The sequence below is a fragment of the Elephantulus edwardii genome, unplaced genomic scaffold (genome assembly GCF_000299155.1).
Source record: "Elephantulus edwardii isolate Elephantulus edwardi_28Jun2011 unplaced genomic scaffold, EleEdw1.0 scaffold00002, whole genome shotgun sequence".
Classification (NCBI taxonomy): domain Eukaryota; kingdom Metazoa; phylum Chordata; class Mammalia; order Macroscelidea; family Macroscelididae; genus Elephantulus; species Elephantulus edwardii.
In genome coordinates this window covers 33,832,887-33,849,426 of record NW_006399752.1, presented here as the reverse complement: position 1 = coordinate 33,849,426, position 16,540 = coordinate 33,832,887, and positions in this window count along the sequence as shown.

The following is a 16,540-nucleotide window of genomic DNA, read 5'->3' as shown; positions in this document are numbered from 1 at the left end:
ACAAATATAGATCTCTTCCAGTCAGTTGGCCAAGTGGTCATTCTCCAGATTTCTTGGCACAACTTGGTGAGCACGTCCATGGCAGCATCTGTTAAATGAAATATGTCAGTTGGTATACCGTCTATTCCTGGGGCCTTATTTTTTTGCCATTTCCTTCAAAGCAGCCTGAACTTCTGTGTCAGCCAATTCCTTTCCATACAGTGACTCAGTATATTCTTTCCTGGGAGGACCAGGAGGGACCCAGGATACCTGGTAGGGACGCAGACAGGAGTCAACCTTCTCTTTTTTAAGTTGAACAAAAAAAGAAGGCTCCGGTCAATTCTGACAGAAAAGGGGGAGCTAGCAGCACCTGAATCCCGCCCAGCACCCCTGCCCCATGCTCTGCCCTCCAAGCCCGCTTCAGCCATTTTTAAGGTTCCCTCCAGTGTTAGCCTGCTGTCTGAGCTGAGTCACGTACACACACATGCACACACACACGCTGAGGCTCACGGCAAGTCACCACTATGAAGGCGTGAGATGATCCTGACCACAGAGGCACAACCCCCAGGCTAAACTCCTGGGAGGAGAAGAATCCCTCTGGGTCTCAGCGTGGAAGGATGTCAGTAGGGGCTTGGGCATGTGCCTGATCTGACACTTCTGGTCACTTTTTAGCATCTTCATGTTATTTTTTTCCCTGAAAAATATTATAAGCAAACTTTGGAATATTGCAGGTTCCACCCAGCCCACAAGAAAGTAAATAGAGCGCTAATCCGAGCCACTCCACTATTCCACCTGTTTGTCCCTCGGTGTGTATGAGAGTTATGTTTACTCTGGGTAGAGGCCGTTGGCATGTGCCATCAGACTGGGACTGACCCATAGCTGACCCTCTGGCGCGTTTTCAGAGGCAGTAAATCACACAGGAGGAGATTATCCATCTCTCTACCACGCAGCAGCTGGTGGACTCGATCCATGTGCCTTTGGGATTGCAGAGTCTTAAATAAGCTCTGGTGGCAAACATGTCTCCTGTGCTTTGAATCCACCAGCTTCTCTGGCGGAGACCGATGGGCAGTCTCCTTTCCTTAAGATTTACAGCCTCGGAGACCTGACGGAGGGAGGGTCATTGAGTCAGAACAGACCCAGGGCATTGAGATTGAATTGGGTTTTTTCCCTCTACAGTCTATTAAGTGTGCAATAGCATGAACGTTTGCACTATTGCAAGCATGAGCACGTGACACCCCAGAGGCCCAGGGGGAGCACGGACTGCTGGGGGAAAGGTGCTGGCAGACATGCCTGAGGCAGGATTAAAGGAACCTCCCATTTGAAAGAAAAGCATTCTCTGCAGAGTGCAGTAAAGCAAAGCACGGTTAACCAGGCATGCTGCAGCTGTCGCTGGGCACTGGGAGTCGGAACGGACCACAGCTGCCTCTCCAGCGGGTTCACAGAGACAGTGACACACACAAGAAGAGGCTACCCATGCCTCTGCTGCAGAGCAACTGGGGGGTTCGAACCGCTTGCCTTTGGGTTAGCAGCACAACTCCTTACCAGAAAGCCACCAGAGCTCCTACAGTGAGACAAAGGTGTATTTCATGTTGTTAGCACCTGCCCTCGTGTCCTCTCTACGGAGGCCTCATGGACAAAGGCACTGCCCGGTCCTGCACCGTCTTCATGGTCATTGGCCTGCTGGAGGCCAGGGCTGTGGACACTGTGCTCTGACCAGAGGCCTCGTGGTCCAGCCCGGAGCCGATGAGGTCCTCAGCGCTCTGTCAGCGTGCTACACGGCAGTGCTTGTCATGCTGTGCCACTGATAATCCAAGTACTGGCACGGTCGTCTGTGATGGAGCGATGTCAGCTGACCTTCCAGACTAAGAATCACTAGGAAGAAAGGCCTGACAAGCTGCATCCCCACATCAACTAAGTACAGCCCAGTGGTCCACAACTATTAGGCCAAAAATCCGACAGTCATCAGGCCAGTTCCGATTCAGATCAGACGACATAGGAGAACTGTCCCGCGAGGTTTCCAAGGCTACAAATCCTTATGAGAACAGACGACCTCATCTTTTTCCAGTGTAGCTTGTGCGTTCGAGCCACTGAATTTTGGCTAGCAGGTAAACACGTTTACCACCGTCTTACTAAAGCTCTTGTTGTTGGTAAGTGCCATCAAGTCCGAATGGACCCATAGCTGACTCTGCAGTGGGTCTCAGGGGTGGTCACTCCTCTTTCTCCTGAGGACTAGCTGGTGGATTCAGAGCTCATGCTTTTGGGTTGGCGGTTCAACCCACCCCACTGCGCCACCAGAGCACCTTCGCTAAAGCTCAGTTGTCGTTGTTATTGTTGCTGTGCTATTGAGTCACCTGGGACTCATCACGACCCTGTGTACAATAGCTCTGAACTCTGTCCTATCCTGAGCCAATCTCACTGTCTCTGACACACCTGCCCCCAGTTATTGTGCCAATCCATCTCATCTAAGGTCTTCCTCAGACTGGTCCCTCCTGGCCATGTGCCCAAAGTATGTGAGACGGAGCTTCAGAATCCTTCCCTACAAGGAACAGCTTGGTTTCACCCTCTCCAAAATAAATCTGTTTATTCCTTTGGCAGTTCATGGTATGTTTAATACTCTCCTCTAGCACCACAGCCCAAAGGCATCAACACATCTTCTGTCATCCTCATTCATTGTCCAGTTCTCTGATGCATAGCAAGTAATTGCAAAGACCATGGCGTGAATCAGGTGCACCTTAGTCTCTAGACAGACATAGTTGCTCCCCAGTATTCTGAAGGAGGACCTGATAGCAGACTTTCCCAGTGCAATTCATCCTTTTATTTCCTAGCTACTGATACCAAGAGTGTTAATTGTGGAATCAAGAAAGCTGAAACAGTTAACAATCTCCATCTTTCTCTTTTCCTTCTATCACGAGGTTGCCAATTGGCCCAGTGGTGAGAATATTTATTTTCTTGAAGTTGAGCTTCAATTCATATTGAAGACTGTAGTCCTTGACTTTCTGTGGCAAATGTTTCATTCAGATCCTCCTCCGTTTCAGCAAGCAAGGTTGTGTCATCTGCACAGCACAGATTGTTTATGAGTCTCCACCAATCCTGATGTCACATTCCTCCTCATAGAGCCCAGCCTCCTGAATGATCTGTTCTGCATACAGGTTGAAAAGATATGGATATAGGATGCATCCCTGGCATATATCTTTTCTGATTTTGAACCATGCAGTTTCCTTTCTCTGTTCTGGTGACTGCTTCCTGGTTGAAGCATAAGTTTCTCATGAGCATAGTTAAGTGTTCTGGAATTCCCATTCTTCTCAAGGTCTAGGCCACTTTAGAGTTGGACGATGACTAAGGATGACAGAAGAAGAATTGATGCCTTTGCGTTGTGGTGCTGGAGAAGAGTCTTGAATATGCCATGGACTGCCAAGAAAACAAATAAGTCTTTCCTATTTGTCTTGGAGAGAGTGAAACCAAGTTTCTCCTTGGAGGCTAGGATTCTGAAGCTCTGTCTCACATACTTTGGCATGTGACCAGGAGAGACCGATCCTTGAAGAATGGCATCATGCTTGGAAGAGATAAGGGACAGCACAGGAGAGGAAGACCCCAGATGAGGCGGATTGATACAGTAACTGGAGCAATGAGGGTAGGTGTGTTGGAGTCAGTGAGACTGGCTCAGGACAGGGCAGGCTTCAGAGCTATTGTACCCAGTGTCACCATGAGTCACAGGCAACTCGACGGCACATAACAACAACAACGTGTGCCAAGAAATTTGAAGGACAGCTGTCCGGCCAACAGATTGGAAGAGGTTCATATTTGTTCCCACTCCCAAGGAAGGTGGTCCAACTGAATGTGAAAACTATTGAACAATATCATTAATATCACATGCAAGCAAAATACTGCTGAAGATCACTCAAGAATGGCTATAACAGTACATAGATAGGGAACCACCAGAAGTTCAAGCAGGATTTATAAGAGGTCGTAGCACTAGGGAGGGATATTATTGCTGATGTCAGATGGATCCTGGCTGAAAATAAAGAATACCGGAACAATGTCTGTATGTGCTTTATTGACTATGCAAAGAATTTGACTGTTTGGATCATACAAGTTGTGGCTGACATTGAGACGAATGGGAGTCCCAGAGCACTTGATTGTGCTCATGTAGAACCTATACCTGGACCAGGAGGCTTTTGTGTGAACAGAGCAGGGGAAGCGTGCATAGTTTAAAATGGGGGAAGAAGTGCACCGGAGTTGTATTCTCTCTCCAAACCTATTCAATCGGTATGCACAGCAAATTATTCAAGAAGCTGGATTGGAGGGAGACGCATTAAAAACCTGCATTATGCAGATGACACAACCTTGCTTGCTGAAAGTGAGGAGGACTTGAGCATTTGTTTGGGAAGATAAAGGAACGCAGCCTTCAATATGGATTGCATCTCAATTTCAAGAGAACAAAGATTCTTACCACTGGACCAATAGGCAGTGTCAAGATGGCTGGAGAGGAGATTGAAACTGTCAATAGCTTCATCTTGCCTGGATCCACAATTAACACCCTTGGTACCAGCAGTCAGGAAAGAAGGAGATACATTGTGCTGGGGAAATCTGCAGTTGGGGACCTCTCCAAATAACTGAAGAGTAATGATGTCACTTTGAGGACTAAGGGGCATCTGATTCAGGCCATGGACTTTCCTATTACTTGCTATGCATCTGAGAGCTGGATGATAAAACGATGATGACAGAAGAATTGATGCCGTTGAGTTGTGGTGTTGGACAGTATTGTTGAACATCCCATGGGTGGCCAAGAGAACAAACAGAAATGTCTTAGAGAGAGTGCAACCAGAGTGGTCTTTGGAGGCAAGAATGACGAAGCTTTGTCTCCCATACTTTGGGCGTGTTGCTAGGAGGAGCAGTTCATTGGAGAAGGACATGATTCTGGGAAGGGTGGAGGGTCGGTGAAGAAGAGGAAGACCCTCAACCAGGTGGATTGACATGGTGACTGCTGTGTTGGAAAATGTGAGAGTGGCACAGGATAGAAATGGTTCAGATCTTTCGTTCATGGGGTCACTATGAGTCATGCTCAATTCCATGGCACCTAACAACAACAACCTATGTTAATTTCTCCTATTTGTAGTCTAAATCACATCATATTCAACATCTTAACACAAACAACTTTCTCCTCAGGAGAAAGTCCTCAGAAGTAACTGATTAAAGGGCATCAATCTTTTAATACCCCATTACACATATTTTCAAATTTGCTTCTAAAGGAGTCATCTTTGTTTCAAGGTTGTGATGTACAGGAGGGAGTGGTCCCTGGAGAAGGAAGCTTCCTACCTGGAAACGCAGAGGGTCTGCAAAAGAGAGGAAGACCCTCTGCCGGTGGGCTGTCACAGTGCCTGTGGCTGTGGGCTGCAGCGCAGCCGAGATTGCCAGGCTCCACCTGGCAGGGTGGTGCAGGGTCCACCAGGCCTTCCCTCTGCTGTCCCTGGTTTGCTGCCAGCTGCAGCTGCTTAGAAGGGACCGAACCGTGTGGTCCTTTACTCTGTAGATGTGATGCTAGAGCAGCTAACAGTAACGCACCCTCAACAGTTTCATCACAGTCTGCCAACACCACAGCTGGAACCAAAACCATGTCTCTTGCTAATTCATTAGGTGCAAAATGACCCAGCTTGACTCTCGGAAGCATCAGGCCCCAGAAAATAGAGAGCACAGGCTTGACGTGTTCTCTGGCATTGTGTTTTCGTGTGCACTTTGCTAGATTGCCCCAAATGAGACCGCCTGCATTCCTTCCACTGCCTATGCCCTCCAGAGATGGCAACTTCACGAGTCTGAACCTAAAACAGGGCGTCTAGTGGCACAAGGCCACAGACCGGAGACCCAAGTGGCCATTTCTCCTTCCCTTCTGGCAAGCGATCCTGAGGTGACTTTTCGACGTGACATTCAATTTTAGGAAATTAATTCCGCCCCCTCTGCTTGCTTTCTGAAGGTTGCTGTCGGCAATCAGAAGGAGCCAGGGCTCTGATGTGGCTGAGATGTTCCAGGGCCGAGGGGGCTGAGAGACACTGTGGCATCAGATAATTGCGTTTTTCTGCAGCCCAGCATGTGGTTGGCTGTCACTGAGCATCACGAGGACTTCCTACCCCAGGACCCCAAATTCTGCAGGCTCATTCCCAGGCCAAACACAGCCTGCCTTTCCCTGGAGCTCTGGGATGGACCCCAGAGAACTGGGTTTTATTCTAAGACCAGTCCCTACAGAAGGGAGCCATGGTGGTGAAGTGGTTAAAATCCATGGGGGCTAAGCAAAACCTCAGTGGTTCAAACCCACCAGTTGCTCTGCAGGAGAAAGACGTAACAGACAATCTGTTTCTGTGAAAATGTGCAGCTTGGGAAACTCTGTGGAGCGATTTGACTCTGTGCTGCTGGGCTGCTGTATGCTAGAACTGACCACATAGCAACAGGGGTGGTTTTAGTTTTGGGGTCCCGCTGGTGTGAGGGACCTTTGGTGGTCTCCTGGTTAAGGAGTTGTGCGGCCAGCCCAGAGGCAAGGCGTGCAAATCTACCAGCTGATTCATGGAAGAAAGAGGTGCTATTTCCCACGTGGTCTACAGCCTCCGGAAAAACCCACTGGAGGCTCAGCTACGAGGGGGCTCTGGGTGGACGGCACACAACATCATCGACAACACTGACGTGAGCATGCGCTCTGGCAGCATGGTCAGTCAGGGGCTGTGCTGACAACCCAGAGGCCAGAGAGCCTCCAGCAGTTCAAATCCAGCAGCAGCTCTAAACGAGACAGATGAACAATGTCTCATGTGATTTACAGCTTCCAAAAGCCGCTGGAAGGTCACCGATGACTCCCGGTCCCACTGGATGACAATGCATTTTTGAGCGCCTTCAGGGTTGTGCTGTTAACCTAAAGGTTGGTTGTTCAAATCCATCAGCTGCTCTTTGGAAGAAAGAAGAGGCAATCTTCTCCCACAAAGATCCACGGCCTCAGAATCACCATGAGCTGGAATCATCTCCTGGGCTCCCCACAGAGCTGCCTATTACCAGCAGGTGGAGGTGGGGTAGGAAAGAAGGCCCAGGGATGCTGTGAGCGGCTCCCACAGCCTCAGCGTGGAGCACAGTGAAAACAGAGCGTGAAGTCCAGGCCCCTCCATTGATTCTCCGTGGGGCTCTCCCAGGGAGAAACCAAGGGGCATGGCATGCAGGGAGGGACAGGGGAAGCCTCTGACACTGGCAGTCCTCTCCCTCTGACCCCAGAGGAACCCCAATCCTGTGAAACTCTCTTTGGAGCCAGCTGGAGAAAGTCCCTTGATGGTGTGAGTCATCCCTTACAAGCCTGGTACAGGGGAACCTCCAGGTGCCCTCCTTCCACCTCCTGACAATGGAGGACTTTTAGTTGAGAGTCAGGGTGCAAGAATCGCCAAACTGCCTTTCCCCATAGCCCCCCACTTGCAGAGGAGATGGAGGCTGAGTCTGATGGTGACTTGAGGCTGGCTAATCCCATGAGTGAGGACCCTGCTTGCAGTGTGTCCACTTCGCAGCCTGCAGTGCCAACCTCGGCGCCTTTCGTATGACTGGGCAGCTCTTGGTGCATGGCCACATCTGTCTGCCCAGGGGCAGTCGATAAATGAGCTCGCCTGGCCTCTCCAGGCCTGACCTCTCAATCTGCTGCGGAGTTGGGGCACCTGCCTACCTGCCCGCCTACCACCGTCAGCCCCCAACTGCTGCCCTGGGGTCCACTTCCACATACATCCCTCTCTCCAGTCACAGGCCCCAGATTTGGGGCCAGGACCAAACCAGAAGGCTCTTAAGCCACCTCCCCTTCTGTATCTCCTTCTCCCCACAGCCAAGTAACCCATAGTGTGGAATGGTCTCCCTCAAAAACCTCTCTCCGACTCACCCATTTTTCTATCCTGACTACCCTCAACTATGCCTGGCCACCCTCATTTCCTTCTGTCTGGACCCTAAATACCAGCCCTTTCTGTCCCCACCCTGTCCCCAAGGACTCGTTTGTTTCCAACAGTCTCAGCTGCGATAGGATCAAGTCCAACCCTCATCTGGATCTGGGGGGACCCTGGAGGCCTCCCTTCTCAGCCCCACCGAGCTGCATTTTCCTGCCCCCTGGGCCGGGGGCCTTCCCTGCACTCCACCTGGGCGAACAACCTGCCTCTCTCTGCTCCACGCCTTCGCATCAGCTCTTCCCCCAGCTAGAATGCCCTTCCCTGCTTCTCTTCACAAACACAAAGTGAAAGGTTGCTCCTCTGGGGCTCCTGGAAGGACAGGGTCTTCTAACCCTGGAATGTCCTTTACACGCATACCAGGGCCCACTTCCCTTTGAGGTGGAGACCGTGTCCCTGGAGGTGGGATAGGAAGAATATTCTGGGCAGGAGAAACACAGTGTCAAGGGAATTAGAGGAGGAGGAGGAGGAGGAAGCGGGGGTGGGGGGTGGGGGGGGAGGCAGCCGCCCTGGAGCACACGGCCGACCACAGAGCCTTGGAATCAGGTCAGGAAGGTGGCTTCGCTGGAGGCCCAGGACAGACACAGGCCCAAGCCTCTGCAGGCATCCCCAGGAAAGGCAGGAAGTGGCCGCTGACCAAGCTCGCCCGCGGCTCAGCGCCCTCCCTGTCCCACAAGGCTCCTGGCCAAGCTTGTTAAGGCCACTGTGCACTCTTTTACGAGGCTGGAGGTTTGTAAAAAGTATTAGTTGGTAGAAACTCAAGGGCTGCAGGCCAGCGATCGGAGGCAGCTGCCTGCCCACGGGACTCCCTTTGAGCTGGATAGGGCATCCATCCGGAGAGTCGGGTCAAGGGTGGCTGGAAGCCGACGGAAGTCCCCACCTGAAACCTCAGGGCTCCTACCAGGCCGCAGGCTTTTTGGAGCCTCCTGGGTGGGGTTACAGATTGGGGGTAGTGAAGGGAAGACCCACCTCCCAAAACAGTGTGGCCCTGCCCCCACAGGGCTGCCCAGCTGTAACCTTGGACATGGCTCTTGTTCAGGTCTGCCGGGCACCTAACTCAGTGAGGACCACTGCCTTCGTCAAGTTCCACCATCCTGGGGGGCTGGGGGTGGGGGTTATCTCTTTAAATAAGTCACACACACAAAAGAGACAGAGGTTCCTTCCAGCACCTGGGCCTCACAGCCTCCACGGGAAAGCTGTCATTCCTTTCCCACCACCAGACCCTCCCAGCCCCCCAGAGCAGGGCCCCTGCACACTTGGCGGGGAGTTCTCTCAGCAGAAAGGAATGTGCTGGCCCAGCACAGCCCTGGGAACACCCGCAGCTTGCAGCCTGAGCTGGACGAGGTCAGCTGGGCAGGACCTTGGCCTCTAAGCCTCTGCTGCTTCTTAGAAGACTCAGCAGGCCCCTGCCCCCTCTGTGTATGCCCACCTCCAGGGTTTGTGACCTTGAGGGTCTCAGGGAGGGAGATGGCTGCACGGGTGGAGCTTTCTCCCCCCACCTCTGCCATCAATAAATACACTGTGGACTTCCAGCAGGCCCTTGCCTCAGTTTCTCTTAGCTGGACGTACTGACTCCTACTTGACTCTCTACTACCACAGAATGACCAACAGCTCCCCTCGTGGGATTCTATGGGGCCACAAGCTCCCCTGATAAAATAGCTATCACTTAGGGTTCTATTAACAGGAGCATTGTGTGCACAGCTAGGGAGGTGAGTGACGGGTGCAGATGGCAGCTAAGGTTCTATCCCTTAGTTCTGGGGGAGGCTGGGAACTGGTTCCCAATCAGAGGAGGACATTGAAAGAGGTCATGAAAGAAGCCCCTGCCTGTAGTCTGTAGAAGAGAAGCCAAAGGGTCCTCCTGCCTCCTGATGTACTGGGGTCCAGGAGTAGTTCTAGGAAGCCCTAACAAACAGACCTCCTCCACAAAACAACTGGCTCTCAGGAAGGTAGTGAGTTCCCCAGCCCTGAAGGGAAGCAAGCCCCTAGGTGAGACTGTCAGATTCCTGCACCCTGAGTTGGCAGAGGGTGTCATTTGGTCCCAGGGTCCTAGGGTTGGCGGGGCCTGTGTTGGGTTCTGGGAGAAGAGGCCACTTCTGTTCCCAGCTGTAGAAGGGCCTCAGACGGCCACGCCCTCCTCTCCAGGCCGAGCAGGACAGGAAGAGATTGCTCTGTTCTCTAAGCCTTCCAGGCCCAGCTCAGGGGGCACCAGAGGCCTGGGGGCGGGCATCCCCTGGACTTCCTCTCAGCCTTTGCAGCCCCTCTGGCCCCTCCTCACTACCCCCTGGCCGCACTGGCATCCCTGTGTGTCCGTTCCTTCTGTGAAGCTCTCTCCCCTGACCCTTCCTGTGGCCTGAGACCCCCATATCACTGCAGAGCCACCCAAGGGCCCATCTGAGTGAATCCTTCCATTCCATCTTCTTTCTTAGCACCAGCAAGGTCTTGCCTGCCCTGGCCGTGGCTACTTTCCTCACAGCCCATGGACAGGCGGATGGGGGGACTCCTAGGAGAGGTGCGGAGGCCCCCAAACCTGGGCCTCCCAGCAAGGCTGAGGCTTGAGCAAGCAGCCCCCTGCTGGCCCCACTGGCCTGGGCCCCCTGCTCCTGGGGCCCCACCCCCGCCCAGCTGCCTAATCCTGCAAGCCTGTGGGAGCAGCGGGGGCCAAGGTGGATGTGATCATGGGGAAGGCTGGGATGCTTTCCCGCCGCAGATGAGGCCTCTGGCCCATTGGATGAATTTGCTAAATTGCAATTATTCTCCATGGCTTAGGGGAGCTGGGCCCCCAGCCAGCCCCTGCATTACCCTCAGCAGCTGCAGCTGCCCACAGCCAAGGGGCGGAGCCCTGCCTGTGAGCCCCTCATGGGCAGGGGGCTCAGTCATCCACCTTGGGTTCCAGCATGGGGTAGGGGGGTTGCCGGTCACCTAGAGGCAGTGTCCAGAGGCCCAGGAAGCAGCAGCTCCCAGGTACAAAACCAGGAGGTTATAAGCAAGCTAGAATCCCACCTGGGGTGTCTGTGGACCCTCACATCCAGGGCCGAGGGAGAGAGCTGTGTGCTCCCCATCTATGGCCTGAGAGATCTCATCTGATCCAGAGGGAGGCATAGAGTAAGTTAGTGGAGATGCTGGGATCCTGTTCTGAAATGAGAGGAAGCCTCCTGCAAAGGGAAGGTCCAGCAGGAACAAGGACTTGACACTTGAGCTCTGACCTTCTTAGGCCCCAGCGCCAGCACTGAGCCCCGTGTCAGATCCACACTTGAATCCACCCACCCCAGAGACAGTGGCGACACCCGGACAGCACCCTCAACCCCTCCTGGCCCAGGGTTGTCTGAGCCAGGCATCTCATAGGTGTCATCTGGCTCGGTGGGTGTCATGGAACCGATTCCAACCCACAGCTTCCTCGCTTGACAGAAGACAAGAATCCCATAGAGTCTCCAGGCTGTAATCTTTGCACAGACTGCCATGATGATCAAATGTGTCCCCGGAAAAGTCCAGCCAGAGTGCTCCCTGGGAGCAAAGACAGCAAGACGTCGTCTCACATATTTTAGACGTGTTACCAGGAGGGGCCAGTCCCTGGAGAAGGACAAGAGAAGTAAACAGAGGATCCGTGGAAGGGAAGAAGACCCTCAAAGACACAAGTGGATGCAGTAGTTGCTACAAGGGGCTCAGACATAGCAGTTGGGAGGACCCTGCAGGACAGACAGGGTTAATTCTGTTGCCTTCAGGAAGCTTGTGAGTCACACCCAGCACTCAGCAATATAACAACAATCTCCAGCAGCAGGGCCCGCCAGACCTGTCACCCTCAGAGCAGAGAAGTGGCTTGAACCACCAACCTTTCAGTTAACTGAGTGCTTGACTGGGGCACCACCAGAGCTGCTTCCACCACGAGCTCGTTCCCCTGAACAACAAAATACAAAAGCCATAGAGGCATCCCCGCACCCAGTAAGGCCACAGAGGACACCGAGGTGGTAGAGGGGGACGTGGGCACACAGTGGGTGCACGAGAGCCGACCTGGGGCCTCATGCCACTTGTTTTTGGCAGTGGAGCCTGGAGCAGGAGCCTTTCTTACAGACGATAAATTTCCACGCACGTACACAGAGAGCAGCTCTCGGCTTCCAGTCGCCTCGTCTCCTGAAATAGCTGCCTTTTAATTACATGGAAAGGTCATCGGGAAAACAAAAACACACACACAACAAAACAGTAAAGAACGACAAGGCAGAGGCTAGAAGATTTATCTGCAAACCTAGAACTTCACAACAAAGCAGCCAGACAAGGGGAGGAAGGCAGGGGTGAGGGCAGATCAGCCAGGCTGGCCGCAGGCACCAGGGAAAGGGCCTTAGTCTTTCCACCTGCAAGGTGGGTTGGTAGGCAGTGAGCACAATGAGAATCTTTATTCAAATAGCCGCTGTGCAGCCCCTTACTAGCCCAGCCTCATCTCTCACTATGCATGACATTTGGGACCCACAGGGATCAAAGCAATCCAGTCAGGGGTCTATGAGCTTAGCATCTCAAGTGGTGAGTACTACAGGAAAGGTCTCATGCAAGGGGGATGGCTGTGTCAGAGAAATCTCAGAAAGCTTCCTGGAGGAAGTGGCACTGAAACTTTAAGGGAGAATAAAAAGAAGAATAGTCCTTAGCCTTAGCCATTGCAGAGGGAGATGGACAGTCTTTATTCCCTGAAGAAAAAAACCCCAGCTTCCCTAAAACCACTTCCCACCCAGCCAACCTCTTCCGAATTTCTGCCTCAGGGCCTTTGCTTATGCTATTTGCCCATTTAGAATGCCTTCCCAGGTCTCCTGCCAGCCATTCTCAGCCATGGAAATGGGTGTAAGGGACCTCATAGCAGCCTGCCTTAGAGATGTCTGCCAGGGAGAGTGAACAAGCAAGGTGGGTGGGGTCCTCCTGAACCCTCACAGCCCCAGCGTTGCCCTGGACACTGGGGGATTCATTCTGGAACATTCTTGGGTCGTGGAAATTGTGGTTGGTCTTGTGAGTGCGGAGGGCTAGTCTCTACAGCCACCAAGATGACTCTGGGGGTGTGTGACATTTTTTTTTTCCCTCCAGGTAAGAGGAACTGGAAAACTGGATTTACTGGTCAAATTGGAAAAAGGCACATTTTTCAGCTAAGCCTGGTACCTGAGACTAGTTGCTTACTTAAAAACCTGTATGAAAAACCCAATGACTCATCTGGATTATGTAAAAACAACACTGCAAAGAGAATGTCTGTGTGAAGACGGCGCTCTGGGGGGGAGCTCTACACGAAACACCCCCCGTGGTTATCCGCCTGGGATCTGAGGGAGGGGGCTGCTTTTCTCTCTGTGCTTTAATATATCCTCACATCAGAAAAACAAGATGAAATGCTTAGTCAAAGGGTAATGTGTCAATACCAGTCACTACCCTGGTGGATTTTTAAAAACTACCCCCAGCACCCCCCTGCGGCCCTTCCGGGGCTGGTTGCTGGACAAAGGCTGCTGCCCAGCCTGCGGGCAGATAGTTCCTCACTACGGGCTGAGCAGACATGCAGGGCTCTCACTCTGCTCACTTAACATTAACAATAAGCATCTCTTTCCATTCAGACTTCATGATGATGGTGGTTGAAGCTGCGGCATCTTCCTTGGTGCTGGTGCGGATGCTGGCTCTGTACCTCCTACAGTGAGAGGTGGGGGAAGCGGCAGCCTGCCGGGCTATTAGCACGACTGATGGATGGGTGCTTGGTCAGGGCTGGCTGGGCTGTGCATGCACCAGTCTGTGGCAGCCTTATTAATCCCAAGTAACCGTCTGGCTTGGGAAATGGCTGTGCCCCAATGCTCAGGACACCAGCCCCCCATGCCCCATGTTCCGGGGGGGGCATCTTTAAGTCTTACTGGAAATAGGGTCCCAGCCACAGATCAAAGACTACTTGGCTCCATGCCCTTCTCTCTTCCTGGTAATCAAAGGCCTTCAGGCTTGAGCTGGGGCTCCTGGTTTCCTCCCAATGGTGCTGAGGGCATCCTCACTGTATCCCCATTTCAGAAACCCCAGGCCCCTGCAAGCATGGCTGGACAGACCTCTATCTGTCTGCCTCTTGCTAACTCTACTAAACAGAGCCCCTCCTCTGCTTTACCCAGAACAGGACCTCCCCAAAGAGGAGTTGCCAAGAGAGACGAGGGCAGGCAGGCAAGGGGGTCTCTTGTTCCCCTGAAATGTTGCATCTCCTCCCCCTATATTCCAGCGCCTATCCTGGGGCCCATTAGCCCTCCCTCCTGGAGCAGCAGCCTTTGACTGTCCCACAGGAAGTCCCCGTCCTCCAGCCCCCTCCAGCAGCAGCCACCCCCTCAGACCCTGCACCCTCCCCTTCTTCCCTGAGGGATTAGAGCCTCCCACTCCCAGCCTGCCTGCAGCACCTCACTCCGGTCCCCTCCTCTCTGCACATTGATTGTGTCCCACGGAAAAATAAATACTTCACATCACAGAGGCAGGAAGTGCTTAGCCTCCCACCACACTGCCCACCCTCTCTGGTCTTTGCCTCCCAGCCTCCACAGGTTGAGGAGCCCCTTCCTGCTGGGCTCACCCCCCCTCTCTCTCTGGGAGCCCCTCCCTGCTCTGAGAAGTCTGTCCCTGCTGCCTCCCACAAAGCAGGACGAAGGCCCTCCTTGGCCCACGTGACAATGCATAGTCACTCTGAGCTCACGTTTCTGTTCCTTGACAAAGGCCCCTGTCCCTGCCCCAGGTCAGTCACCACAAGGGTCAGTATCCAGACGAGGCAGGAACCTCCGGAAACTTGTGAAGAATGAAGAGGAGCAGAGAGGAGAGAAAAGGGAGGGAGGAAGGAGTGACATGCTGGAAAGGACTCCTCCAGGCCCTCAAGAGTTTATAGTGAAATTGTCCAGAGGTGGGTTTTTTTATCAGCTGTTTGTTATACAGTTGGTAGCTTGAAACTGGCCATGCTGGCAGTATTTACACCAGAGAAATTGGCAAACACTACAAATCAGGGTCCTTTTTCCCCCCTCAAGATGTCCAGTTTACTAGCATGACATCAGTTGAATTCTCAATTCTGCCCACATTATCTGGCTGCTAACCAAAAGGTCAATGGTTCGAATCCACCAGTAGCTCCCCAGGAGAAACCTAGGCTTTCTCTTCCCATAAAGTTATAAAGTCTTGGAATCCCAATGGAAGGTGGTTGTGAGTCTGAAATTTTTTCATAGCAGAGGTGTTGACCCCCAATTTCAAGTCAGAGTGAGGGGCTCTCAGAACCAGAAGAGATCTTGTTTTTCTTTGGAAACTTTCTATCCAGTATATACAAATAAGCAGGTAGAATGATCACCTGACAAACCAACTTAGTGTCATGTGTGGAGTCCCTTTCATCTGCCGATGTCTGTCCATCCTGCCCGTCTGCTTGTGTATCCACTTATTGGTCAAAGGGAATGTCTGAAGGCTGAGACCTGTCCAAATTGCTGAGGAGAAATGATGTCAGTCTGAAGACTGAAGTGTGCCTGGTTCAGACCAGTGTCTTCTCAATCACCTGCTATGCATTTGAGAATGGGACAATGAATAAGGATGCTAGGAGGAGAATTGATGCCTTTGAGCCAATATGTTGGAGAAGAAGACTGAATAGTCCATGGTCCGCCAAAAGAACAAACATATAGGTCTCGGAGAAAGTGCAGCCAGAGTGTGCCTAAGAGGCAAGGATGCCGAAGCTTCCTTCACAGACTGTGTTGTTAGGAGAAGTGATTCTTTGGAAAGAGACCTCATCCTTGAAGGGGTGGAGGGACAGTAAAAGAGAGGAAGACCCGTAATGAGGTGGATTGAAACAATTATTGTGGCAATGGGCTCACGTATGTCAGAGACGATGAGGATGGCACAGGGTAGGACAGGGTTCAGATCATATGTTCATATGAGTCCTATTCAAGTCAACGTCATCGATAATGCAGGACTGTACCCCTAACAATGTTGGCCTAGCCATCTGTGTCTGACTCCTCCACGGCCTCTCCCCAGTGGCTGCTAGGCACCCCCTTTGCTGGGTTTTACCTTTCCCTCATCTACATAGGCGTCTGTGACCTGGTTACTGCTTCTCCCTCCCGGCTCCCTCGCTCTCCTCTGTGGTAACCAAAGAGCATCCCTTTCTGTGTGTGAACCTTTTCCTGACTTTATACTGAAGTGGACTGACACAGCGATTGTCCTCTCGTGCCTGACTTGTTCCACTCAGCAAGGTGTCCCCCGGTTCAGTCCGCGCTGTGTGGTGCTCTGCACATGCTCCGTTTGCAGCACTCTCTCGCAGCCCATTTGGTATGTGGACCATGCTTTGTCCGCTCATCTGCTGACGGGCTCTTGGGTTGTCGTCTCTTTGCTTTTGAAGAGGATGCTGCAATGGTCATGAGTGCGCATGCGTCTGTAGACACCCAGTTCTTTTTTTAAAAAATGTATTATTATTATTGTTGTTGCTATTATTATCACCACTGGACCAATTGGCAGCATCAGGATGGATGGTGAAGAGATTGAGATTGTTCATAGCTTTAGTCTGTGTGGCTCCACAATCAACACTCTTGGCACCAGGAAATTAAAGACGTATTGTGACTGGAAAGTCTGCTGTTAGGGACCTCTCCAAAGTACTGAAGAGCAATGGTGTCTCTCTGGAGATTAAGGTG